Genomic DNA, 10,837 nt, shown 5'->3' with positions numbered 1-10,837 from the left:
GCGTGTCTACCGAAAGTAACTTTTTCCTTAGCTTTACTGAACATTATACGTGATCTGCCCCTCCTCCCTAAACAGGGGTGCCATCACTCAAGACCACCCCTAAAATCGTTCATCATAATCTAGAATATCGCGTGGATCCCACTTTAAACTATAGATTCAGTCCCAATTAGCCTCAGAGTGCATAAAGTAGACTTAAAAACCAAATCAATGAATCGAGAATATCGCTTGTCTTACAATGCACCTTTAGTATAAAAACTTCATATTCATCTCATTAAAGCGCGAAACACACACCGTAGCAACAAATTGTTGCGAGCGAAGCGAGCAAGAATATTTTTACATCTATTTGTTTGCAGGCTTTGAAGAATATTAATTGAATGGGGCGTCAATACTTTCTTAAGATCCCGAGATATTTAGTCTTTTCCTTTTCCAGCTTTTCCTTTGGCACATTTGGGGTCGAAAACGTGTGGATGCCTTATCGCTAAATACAGTCTCCAAAATGTAATGTTCGAACTCTCTCTCCACTACAGAAATCCCTTGACAATCTAAGATTTAACACTTTATCAAGAGCTTTCTATCTCCCCTTTAAATTTCATACTCAATCCTACCACCAAAATTTCCATGCCAATTTTAGACTTACTGTTAATATTGAAGAGTGGATATTGCCTCCTCCAAAAGAATAATTCGCAGTCTCCGCACCAGAATTTCCGCAACAGTCTAAGACAATAGTAATACACAAGAATTGGATATTCCATCAATTTAATGCTCAAACCCCCTCTAACTAAAGTACTCGTCACAATCTAAGACCTAGAGTTGGATACTGTCCCCCTTAAAGTTTAATTCAGAATCCCCCTCAGAACCCACATGTCAGTTAAGGCCTAATATATAGGAGTTCGATACCCCCACCCTTTGATAATGCCCTAAGCACTTTTATTTCTTCATCTAATGGATTAAATATGGTGCATTTAAGGTGTAAAATCTTTACATATATTTTGGAAAAGATATAAATATTAAATTTTATATTGTTCAAGGGAAAAATCCCCCCCAAAAAATCTTGATGGCGCAACCTGCGCCATAAAACACCCCTGTGGGAACCCCTGCCAGGATTTATAAACAAAAAATCACGATAGCAAGAGGTTAAACTTGGCAAATTTATCAACAAAAAGGATTTCTGTTTGTTGCTTTAATTTTCGACACTAGTGTGTATATGTGTGTGTGTGTGTTTTCAATTAAACATGTCTACAATACTATCTACCTTACACATGACGTCACACGATTTTCAATATAAGTATATATCCCTTAGAAGATATAACTGCTTAGCCATTCGATATTGTAACGTTTAGAAACTTATTCACTCAATTTTTGAAACTCATTCATTACTTAAGAAGAACTGAAACTGTGCTGTTTCTGGGGACTAAAAACTCCTTACATATTAAAAGCTGAGGCTGTAAAGGGCCACTCAGCACACACAAGGACGAACACAGGGCAATATAACCCCACTAAGGATTATCCTGGCCGTAGGTCCAGGCACCAGGTACTCGTTGGTCTGCAAGGGGCAGTTACAAGAGTGCGCTACGGGGAAGTGAGTTTGACTTTTGGGTGTCTTGGCAACCATGCAGACAGGTCTGATGCATCAAATGGAAAGAAGTACCCTAACGAAATGGTAAATACGCTACTGGCTTCAAGAACTAATTAAGTAGCGCCCAATAAACTCTCCTTTAGAGTCTGTTATGCTTTGTGTTCAGCAGTTCTGAAGAAGCCACGCTACATGGCACGTTACCGCAACCAAACGCACACGGTTGCAGCAAATGGAAGCCCATTTTCTACATGTGTAATGTAACCAGTTGTTTTCCCACATCGTCCTTTGGCTGTTTTTACGATCGCTCCCTCCCCCTTTCCTCCCATTTTCATCCGTCACGACATGCTTCCTTCCGCTTGCACTGCTCTCGAGTGTGCATTACCTACGCGAAAAAAAATATCGCCCACCCTTTTAAGGAAACATTCATGTGCAGAGCACCGGGGGTAGGCATCGAGCACATACCGTGGAAAGTAGCGAAATAAACCTTGTCCCATTACTCATGATACTTGGCTGTTTTTTTCCGTTACGCACCCTCCCCCCTTTTGAATGTTTAACTTCTGAGCGCGGGGAATGGTAACTCATTTTCATTCGCGGAGAATGTTTCCCAAACCAGAACAAACTGGCACGGGGAAAACATTGAACTGAAAGTTTTATAAAGTAGAACGGACGTAGTGTTAATTCTGGTTATATCCGAGGTGGGATTGTTTCACTGTGGCTTTCGAGTCAGTTCTGGGAGGCGCTGCCCTACCATCATGGTGTGAGAGGCATGATCCTTGTGCAAGAGCAAATATATAGATCAGACGCGACGAACCATCCAGAACGAACTGGTGAATATGGAAAATTATGAAAGGTGCAGATAAGAGGGCGTTTCGTTGTCCCAGAATTGTCAGTTTCGAACCATGGTCAATCATGGACATACAGGGTCTGTCCTTAAAGTAGTAGGACTGAGTGAATTAAAATAAATATATTGACAGAAATAATACATACGCTTAATATTCTTCGAAATATGATCCTCCTGCATCAACACACCGCTGCCAGCGGGATTTCCAGTTTGTATACGCTTTATGGAAGGCGGAAACTGGAATGCTGTTCAGCTCCCTCGTCACGGCCTGTTGTAATGCTTCCACCGAGCCGTGATGATGTCCTTTCAGGGTGGTTTTGAGGCGGGGGAAGAGGAAAAAGTCTGGTGGGGCAATGTCGGGACTGTAGGGTGGCTGAGGCAAGGTTGCAACGTTGTGTTGGGCCAGATACGCCGCCACTCGGAAGGCTGTGTGGCTCGGCGCATTGTCATGATGCAGTCGCCAGGAGTTGGCGATGGCTGGGCGGACGCGGACGATGCGTTTCCTCAGCCGTTCCAGGACCTCGAGATAAAAATCTGCATTGACAGTCTGTCCGTGGGGAACAAATTCCCTGTGGATCACTCCTTGTGAATCGAAAAAGCAAATGAGCATGCTTTTCACTTTTGACTTCGTCATGCGCGCCTTTTTGGGGCGTGAGGAATTTCGGGTGTGCCATTCCGCGCTTCGACGTTTGGTCGCAGGGTCATACTCAAACGTCCACGTCTCGTCCCCAGTTACTACATTGTCTAAAAAGTTTGGATTTTCACTCACTTCTTCGAGAAGGTCCTGGCAGATCCGTTTGCGAACGTCCTTTGCTCGCCTGTCAGCACTCGCGGCACCAACTTTGCGCAAATTTTCGTCATTTGCAAATTTTCGTGCACAATTTCATGAACTTGGGTTTTAGCAATGCCAAGTTCATCGGCAATCATGCGAACAGTTAATCTTCGGTCACTGTCCAGCAAATTCTTCACTCTTGCAACATTTTCCTCAGTTTTGGAGCTCGAAGGTCGTCCTGACCGTGCGGCGTCTTCAACTTCCTCTCTCCCCTCCCTAAACAGCTTGTGCCACTCAAAAATACTCGATCTTCCAATGGCGTTATCACCGTAAGCCGTCTTGATCATTTCATGGGTCTCTTTACCAGTTTTACCGAGCTTCACGCAAAATTTGATGGCGTAACGCTGTTCCAAAAGTTTGGCCATGACGCAGCGTGACGAGGGGCACTCGCAGAGGTTACGATGACGAGCAATCTTCACTCTGCTATGGCTGGCAGCCGACTGGCACTGCTTCCTGCCTTTCCTTAGACCCACCTCAACCAACAACTGGTAGAGTAACCGCCGTCAGTCTGCAAAAAGAAAAGAAAAAAATCAGTCCTACTACTTTGAGGACAGACCCTGTATTGTGCTTGTCCCAACCAGTTTCATGTTTCACCCTAATGGCCACCAGAGGATGTTTATATATTTATTTATTTGCCATCTACAGGGAAAGGATATCTCCAATTATAGACGCGTTAACAAAATTATAAATAAAGTAAATATGAATATAAGTGAGATTAAATAGCATGCATACATATCACATAGATATAAATATAACATAAGTATTCTTACATAATGCAGAGTAATGATACAGTATACACATACAACACATACATATATACACATACATATGTATATAAATTATCCATAAATCCACAACCAATATTATTATTAGAGAATATAGTATAAAAAACACATTTCTCATGAATACATATGCAGATTAGATTTGTTCAGAATAAATATATCCATAATAGGATAGTAACAATAATGAATAATTTCATACAAATGTTACTGGACACACATCCGCTCATCCACATACATATATTTACATCATACATACATACAAACATACGAGAGATAGAAATATGCATTTCACATGTAATACAGTGCGTTCGAAAAGTAACTATACACCTGTCATGCGACGAACACACAATGAACCAGACACACCTTCTCGTCTCAAAGCACCAGCCTGTCTGGCTGGTGCAAACTGCGGAAGCAAACTGCACACAACGCAAGATTACCAACCTTTGCAGACAACATTACTCCCAGCGCACGGAATACAATCCCTCAACATATAATCGTGTCTGTATAGGTGTATAGTTACTTTTTGGCACTGTATAAGGTTAAAGTTCGTCTAATTAGGGGCCTGTTATCTATTTTGTTTTAGTTAAGGGGCTTATTTTGTGACGGAGAAAAAATAGCATTTGTGCTCATATCATCAGAATCAATGAAAATCAAATGTGTGCAATATACAGAGTGGTCACAAAGTGTTCGTACCCCCATTTGTTTTCGACACTGCGATTGTTATGGTTGAATACTTTATACTGACACATACGAGGGGAGTTCAAAAAGTTTCCAGAAAGATTTCGTCTTCTCTACATAGTCACTACCCAAGTTAGTCTTTCCAAAACATGTTTTTCTTACGTTCAGATAAGACTGATACAAATTTGTATTTTCTGCAGCTATAATTTAGTACAACACAGAATATATTCATGAGAGGAAGATCTGGGGCATCCAGCTAACCATTTATTACTATTAAAATGTAACATTGTTTTTGATTTTCCAGCGTTAGAAATGTAATTTTGCCCAGAATATATGAGTGAGGAGGGAGCTTTGTAGGACTCAAAATCGATGAAACTTTACAAATCCACTCCCGGCAAAAAAACTAATACAATTATCTTCGATTCTCTAATTGCTATTATGGCCATCATTATTCTAATTACATCCGCAATTTTATTAGAAGCTACATTCCTCCATGTTGTCCTCTAGAGTGAAAGCATATTGCAATTCTAGCAATGGCCAACAGGTTATGGCACACGTTGCATACTGAACATTGTAATTTATATTCCAATCCTTCACTTGTTCCTTTGTCTCTTCTGTCCCCATTGTTGCATTGTTCCTTTTCTATAGTTCTGGTCCCTTTTGTGTTTTGGAAAATTTTCATCTTTCTTTTCCATTCACTGCTTTCTTTTTGTCACCAACCCATTCGTCGTATTTCAACCTAATTACAATTTCCAGGTTTTGTTCGTCATTTTATAAGCCCAACGTCCATTCTTTCATTGTTCTATCCAGATACTAACGTGGTGTCATTCTATTTCATTAAACGTATCGTTACGGCATAATAAAACTTAAAAATTGCTTAATTTGTTGAAGAGTCTCTGTGAAATAGATTCGACCTCAATGCATATTGCACTTAGAATGGGTATATTCCCAATTCAATGCAATTCATGTGAAATTTTCAATTACTGCAAGTATTATAATATCCTTTTATGATTGTTCATTCTAAATCAAAAACTATTTTCAATTGGGATATCAAACATTGCATTATAGTTAGGGCATAGAAATCTAGTACCAGGCCGGATAATAGTATCTTTCAATATTGTACTTCTTGAAGTCGTAGCATAGCAGCACAGTTCCATAAAGCCTCATATCAGAGTTTTCGTATGTTTTTATATACTGTAATACAATGTACGATAGTAAAACAGTTTTAATGATACGAAAATATCTGTCAAGTGAACGTGTCTACAGATTAAGAATTCTCATTGCCGCCATCTTTGGATCTATTCTAAATATATTACAGCTTTGCACATATTTTTTCCGATCTATAACTCGATATCTGTGTCTGAGCGAAAAATTAGGGTACATTGATGTTGGAGAACCACATTAATTCATTATGATAATTAGTTGTTTTGTTGATAATACAGAAAAATGTAATGTTTACAATTTTGGTGATTGTAGCACGGTATTACAAGTTATAAAAATAATGGAGAGCGATGTAGTGTACTTTTATTATATGAAAATGTTATTTTTGTAAATGAACAATTAGTTTGTGGAACATTGTAGAAGTTTGAGAGAGATTATATTAGCATTAGAGGTTGACTGAATGTTTCCCATAGCCTACTCTCTATTCAAATGGTATTGACAGTCTATGGAAGTCAATAGATAGGTTTATACATCCATGTACACAGATTCATTTTAAATGGTACGTTCAGTCCAAAACCCTTTCCAGCTCATCTCTTAATTTGATAGAAGTTTAATGTAAGTTCACATTATTCAGTAATAGGCTAATTGGAACTGGAACTATAGTGATTGATTTGACAATCCATGTCATATCATGACTCAATTTATCCCATCTTCGCGGTTAGCAACAAGTGTCAGAAAAGCGAAGTAAAATAAAGCAATTAAGTCGATCAAAAGAAGTTAAAATCGACAGCAGGAGCTCCACAGTCGATTATACTAGTCGTGGGTAGAAACGCCAGAGCCTCGTTAGTCTGCAAAAGGCAGACTAGGATATACTAAGTGGAGGAGAGGCTGAAATTTGGTTGTCTTCACAAAGGATCACGCTTTACACCCTGAACCACCATATGCTTGGTGATATCCAACCTTTACTTTTGTTAGACAAAGAACAGAGTTTCATGAAACCATGTACTCATGATACACTTACCCATCTCAAACATTGTCTTAGCTATTCAATTAGTGCTGCTATCTATCGTCACACCCTCGTATTCACTCGGGTGTTTCCGTACTATCTTCGTCTATCTTCGTATATATTCGAGATTTTCCGAGTGACGTCACACGACGCTTTTATCCACGATTGTCATTTAGGCCAACCGCAAAAGCTGCCCTATGGAGAATGATAATTTATTAAAAATACGAGCAAGTGTTCGTATTCCGACGGCACCACGAAAAAATGAAACTAACCTCAGGATGGATGATAAAATTAAGAGCTTATATTATCATTCCACGCCGAAAGAAGAAAACTGTCATTTGTCACCCGTCAGCGTTGCTAAGCAACCATTCTGAAGCTCGCGATGCTCGTAGCCATCAACATTTATCCCCCTGCCGTGAGGGCAAGGGTTCAGGGAGATCAACTGGGATGCAATTTTAGGGATTATCTGATGCGTTGGGTAAAAATCTTAGCGGATGCTGTAGGATATTTTGAGCCCCTTCTCTCGGATGTGGCAAGCGCCTTAAATTGGAGCATCTGGAGCGTGCTATAAAGAAGCTATTCACGGGATGTTTACAATTTGAACAATTCCAGTAGTTCCTACTAGTTACTGGCTCGCTGAACTTCCGGTTTTCTAGCAAGCTACTGGGGGGCAGGGGCGCCGACTTGTCAAAATTAAGGGGGGGGGGGGCTCTGATCACTGAAATAAATTAATGAATGACTCACTCTCTCCCTTTTTAAGTTTTGGCCTCAGTGTTCGGAATCTCGTAAAAGCTAATGAATTCCTCAAAAATATCAAAATTTTCATTCACAGTTCAAAATGGCAATTGTTCACGGATGGATATGTCACAAGTTTCGTCAACCATAATAGCAAAATATTCCCGACTTTTAATATCTGCTACCACGGAGCGCAAAACAGATCTCCCTAATATAGCAATGAGCTCGTTCTGAATGTCATGTGAGAGCCATTTGTAGCCCGAACGTCCCATCCACTCTCCTAGTTCATGCACATCTTATTTTGAAACACCTTTTAGTAAAAATGTTAACAATACTCATAATTATATACTTAGTATATAAACTCAATATGCTGACCAAGGCAGAAATTTATTTTATTATAAAACATGAACTAAACGTAACGTTTCAACCTTCTAGCAAGGTCTTCTTCAGACTCTGCACCAAGTGCAAATGTAACAAGGTACAAAACAGGACGATATATATATAGTAATGTCATGTGTTTTGTTGTCTCTGGTCATAGATACCCCCCCCCCAGCCCAAAGTTGATGGTTTAGCGGTCTCAGCCCCCCAAAGTTGATTGTCTATAACATTTCAAATGTGTATTTAAAGTTAAGTTCATGTGGCATGTGGCACGGCAATCGAAGTTAGGTTCCGAACCTCCTTCGGCAGTTTCCAAAATTTCCAGCGCGTAGAAACAAAAGAACGCGCATGCGCACTTCTAGTTTCAAACTTTCCAGATCAATGAATTTTTGCGGTTGCTGTTTTAATTCTCTGCCTCCCTCTGTTTCAGTGCTTTGGTTTTACACCAAAAACTAAGCCTTTTATACCTAGCAACTTTCATGTATATATAATATTGGGAAAAAAAGTTGAGCTTTGAGCTGTCAGTATATATTCTAGGGTATATTCGTACAAGATCGCACGTTTGTACATACGTATATGTATATATCTTTCGTTAACATCATCGTTAATTTCACTCTCAGCTATGAAAAAAAGTTGCACGTTCCTCGTACTGCCAGGAAAAAGCACAAGATAACCATAAAAAATTGTTGTAATTTTCCCGTTTGTAGTTTATAGATTTTTGGGAACTGAAATGTAAAATGAGTCTCATTTATCTCCATGTGTGTTTTTTTACAATTAATTTTATTATTTAAATATCTACATCTTATCACTGTTATACGAAATTGTAACGCGATGAAAATTTTGGAAATATAGGGGAGGGTTGCCTAAATTGGACCAGTTGGTACTATTTTGCTTCTGCATCAAAAACAAGACACAGAAAAAGAACGAAATTGTAGGTATGAGAAGCACAGATTATTAGCTTTCACTACATATATGTATTTCAACAAAAAATGCAGGAACCATTATAATACGGTACATGAACGAAAGTAGTGACATCGGTCCATTATAGGCAACTGGTTTCCTAACTTGGACCACAGGTTGCTTAGGTTGGACCACTTACAAAAGGCATGCACGTATGTATGTCTACGGTATCTAGACACCTGCAGCAATCACTGAACACACCATTCTGGTATTTACTCCACGTTCGCCGCTTCTAACAGCACCTACCTGTGATTTTCCTTTCTTTGCTACATTTTTTTGTGGACGTTTCTGGACTGTGGTGAAACCTGTTTCATCCACGTTGAATATTCGGTCAGCTGTAAAACCAAACAAACCATTCCTTCTAGTACACTCGTTCAAGCCATAGTCCCCATTATTGTATGCTGTTATAGCCATTTGCAATTCCATCTCTGTCCACCCCGGTCCAATTTGGGAAACACGTGGTGGTCCAAATTAGGCAATTATACCCCGTTAATAAAAAATATGACGCTACACGAACATAGGCAACTAAAGCATAGTTTTACCACATGTAGTTAGTGGTTAATGAATGGCACTTTTATAATATACTACAGGACATTTGATTACTTATCCCTAGTCTACGCAAGAGCTTAAGATCCGAAGCACAATAATTGCAACACGAACAATGGAAACACAATAACAGCACTCCTACTTCGTCGAACGTCTCTAGTTGACTGACCATTCAGTCATTTGTACATGGCACTGACGCCAACCAGTTGTGCCAACTCATCTGTTTCAAATACTCGTCTATAGGCAAAAACAAATGCGGTCCAACTTAGGCAACGGTCCAATTTCGGCAACTCTCCCCTAATTATCAATGATCCTCATAGATGAAAAGGGAAGTTGCGTTTATATGAAGGTGTTTAATAAGTTTTATTTTGTACATCTGTGTTACTTATCTTTTCAAAATATTACACGATTTTTTTTACTTCGCTCTTCTGCGAGTTTTGGCTAATCGCAAAGATAAGGATGAGTGATGATATGATGAAGGGACATGCATATAGAACTCTCACACGCCCAGGCAGTGATTCGTGTCGTAGCGCGCTGTGCTAACCAGTTCCCCACGGAGGTCGGTAAATAAAAATGCCAGGTAATACCATAATAATAATAATATTTTTGTATTTACTAACAACTAATTCAGGCAATAATAAAGAAGGAAAGATTGATAAAGAAAGAATGGAATAGTGAAACAGAGGAAGATAAACAAAGGCAGAAAGAAAGTTTGAAATAAAGGAAGAAGGAAATAGTGAAGCAAAGGAAGGAAAAGGGAGAAACAAAGAGAGTAACAGGACGAAAAATGAAACAGAGAATGAAAGAAGGAAAAAGGAAGAAAGAGAAGCAATAAGAAAAAGGAGTAGAGGAAAATATAGTAAGAAAAATAAAAAAGAAGCAGAGAAAGGGGAAAGAAATATAAAAAGGTAGAAACAAAGGAAGAGATGGTTAAAGGAGGAAGAAGGGTAGGAAAATCATATTTTCACCCACAACCTACGAAGCCAAGGCCACCTGAAATCAACTCCTCACAAAAAGTGTGGAATATTGTTACGTTAGACAATAGGTGACAGACACGGCCTTGGAATACAACAACACATGGCGTCTGTCTTGTGGGCGTTCTAGTCTGTTCGCTGACATATCCCACAGTCCCTATCACCTATTGCCTAATATAATAATATTGAAAACTTCTTGTGAGGAGTGTATAATCCTATCGACTTAATTGATCATGAGGCCTCATAGTGGTCTACGCCCCTTGTGGGTACGTACTTACATGTTATTTACCACGGCTACAGATATCTTAATCTCAGGGGATAGGTTCTTTGTTTGAGAATTCCAAATAAGAAAGCGTTTTATAGCCAAG

General features: G+C 39.3%; 1 pseudogene; it reads right to left on the bottom strand.

The window, feature by feature from the left end:
* Positions 1 to 3,182: 3,182 nt before the first annotated feature.
* LOC145980244 (protein GVQW3 pseudogene) lies at positions 3,183 to 3,614 on the bottom strand (annotated as a pseudogene).
* Positions 3,615 to 10,837: the final 7,223 nt, after the last annotated feature.

Source organism: Lepisma saccharinum, chromosome 27, assembly GCF_977018435.1.
Source record: "Lepisma saccharinum chromosome 27, izLepSacc3.1, whole genome shotgun sequence".
In the NCBI taxonomy this organism is placed as follows: domain Eukaryota; kingdom Metazoa; phylum Arthropoda; class Insecta; order Zygentoma; family Lepismatidae; genus Lepisma; species Lepisma saccharinum.
The sequence above is the reverse complement of the archived record's forward strand: the minus strand, read 5'-3'. Positions and strand labels throughout refer to the sequence as shown.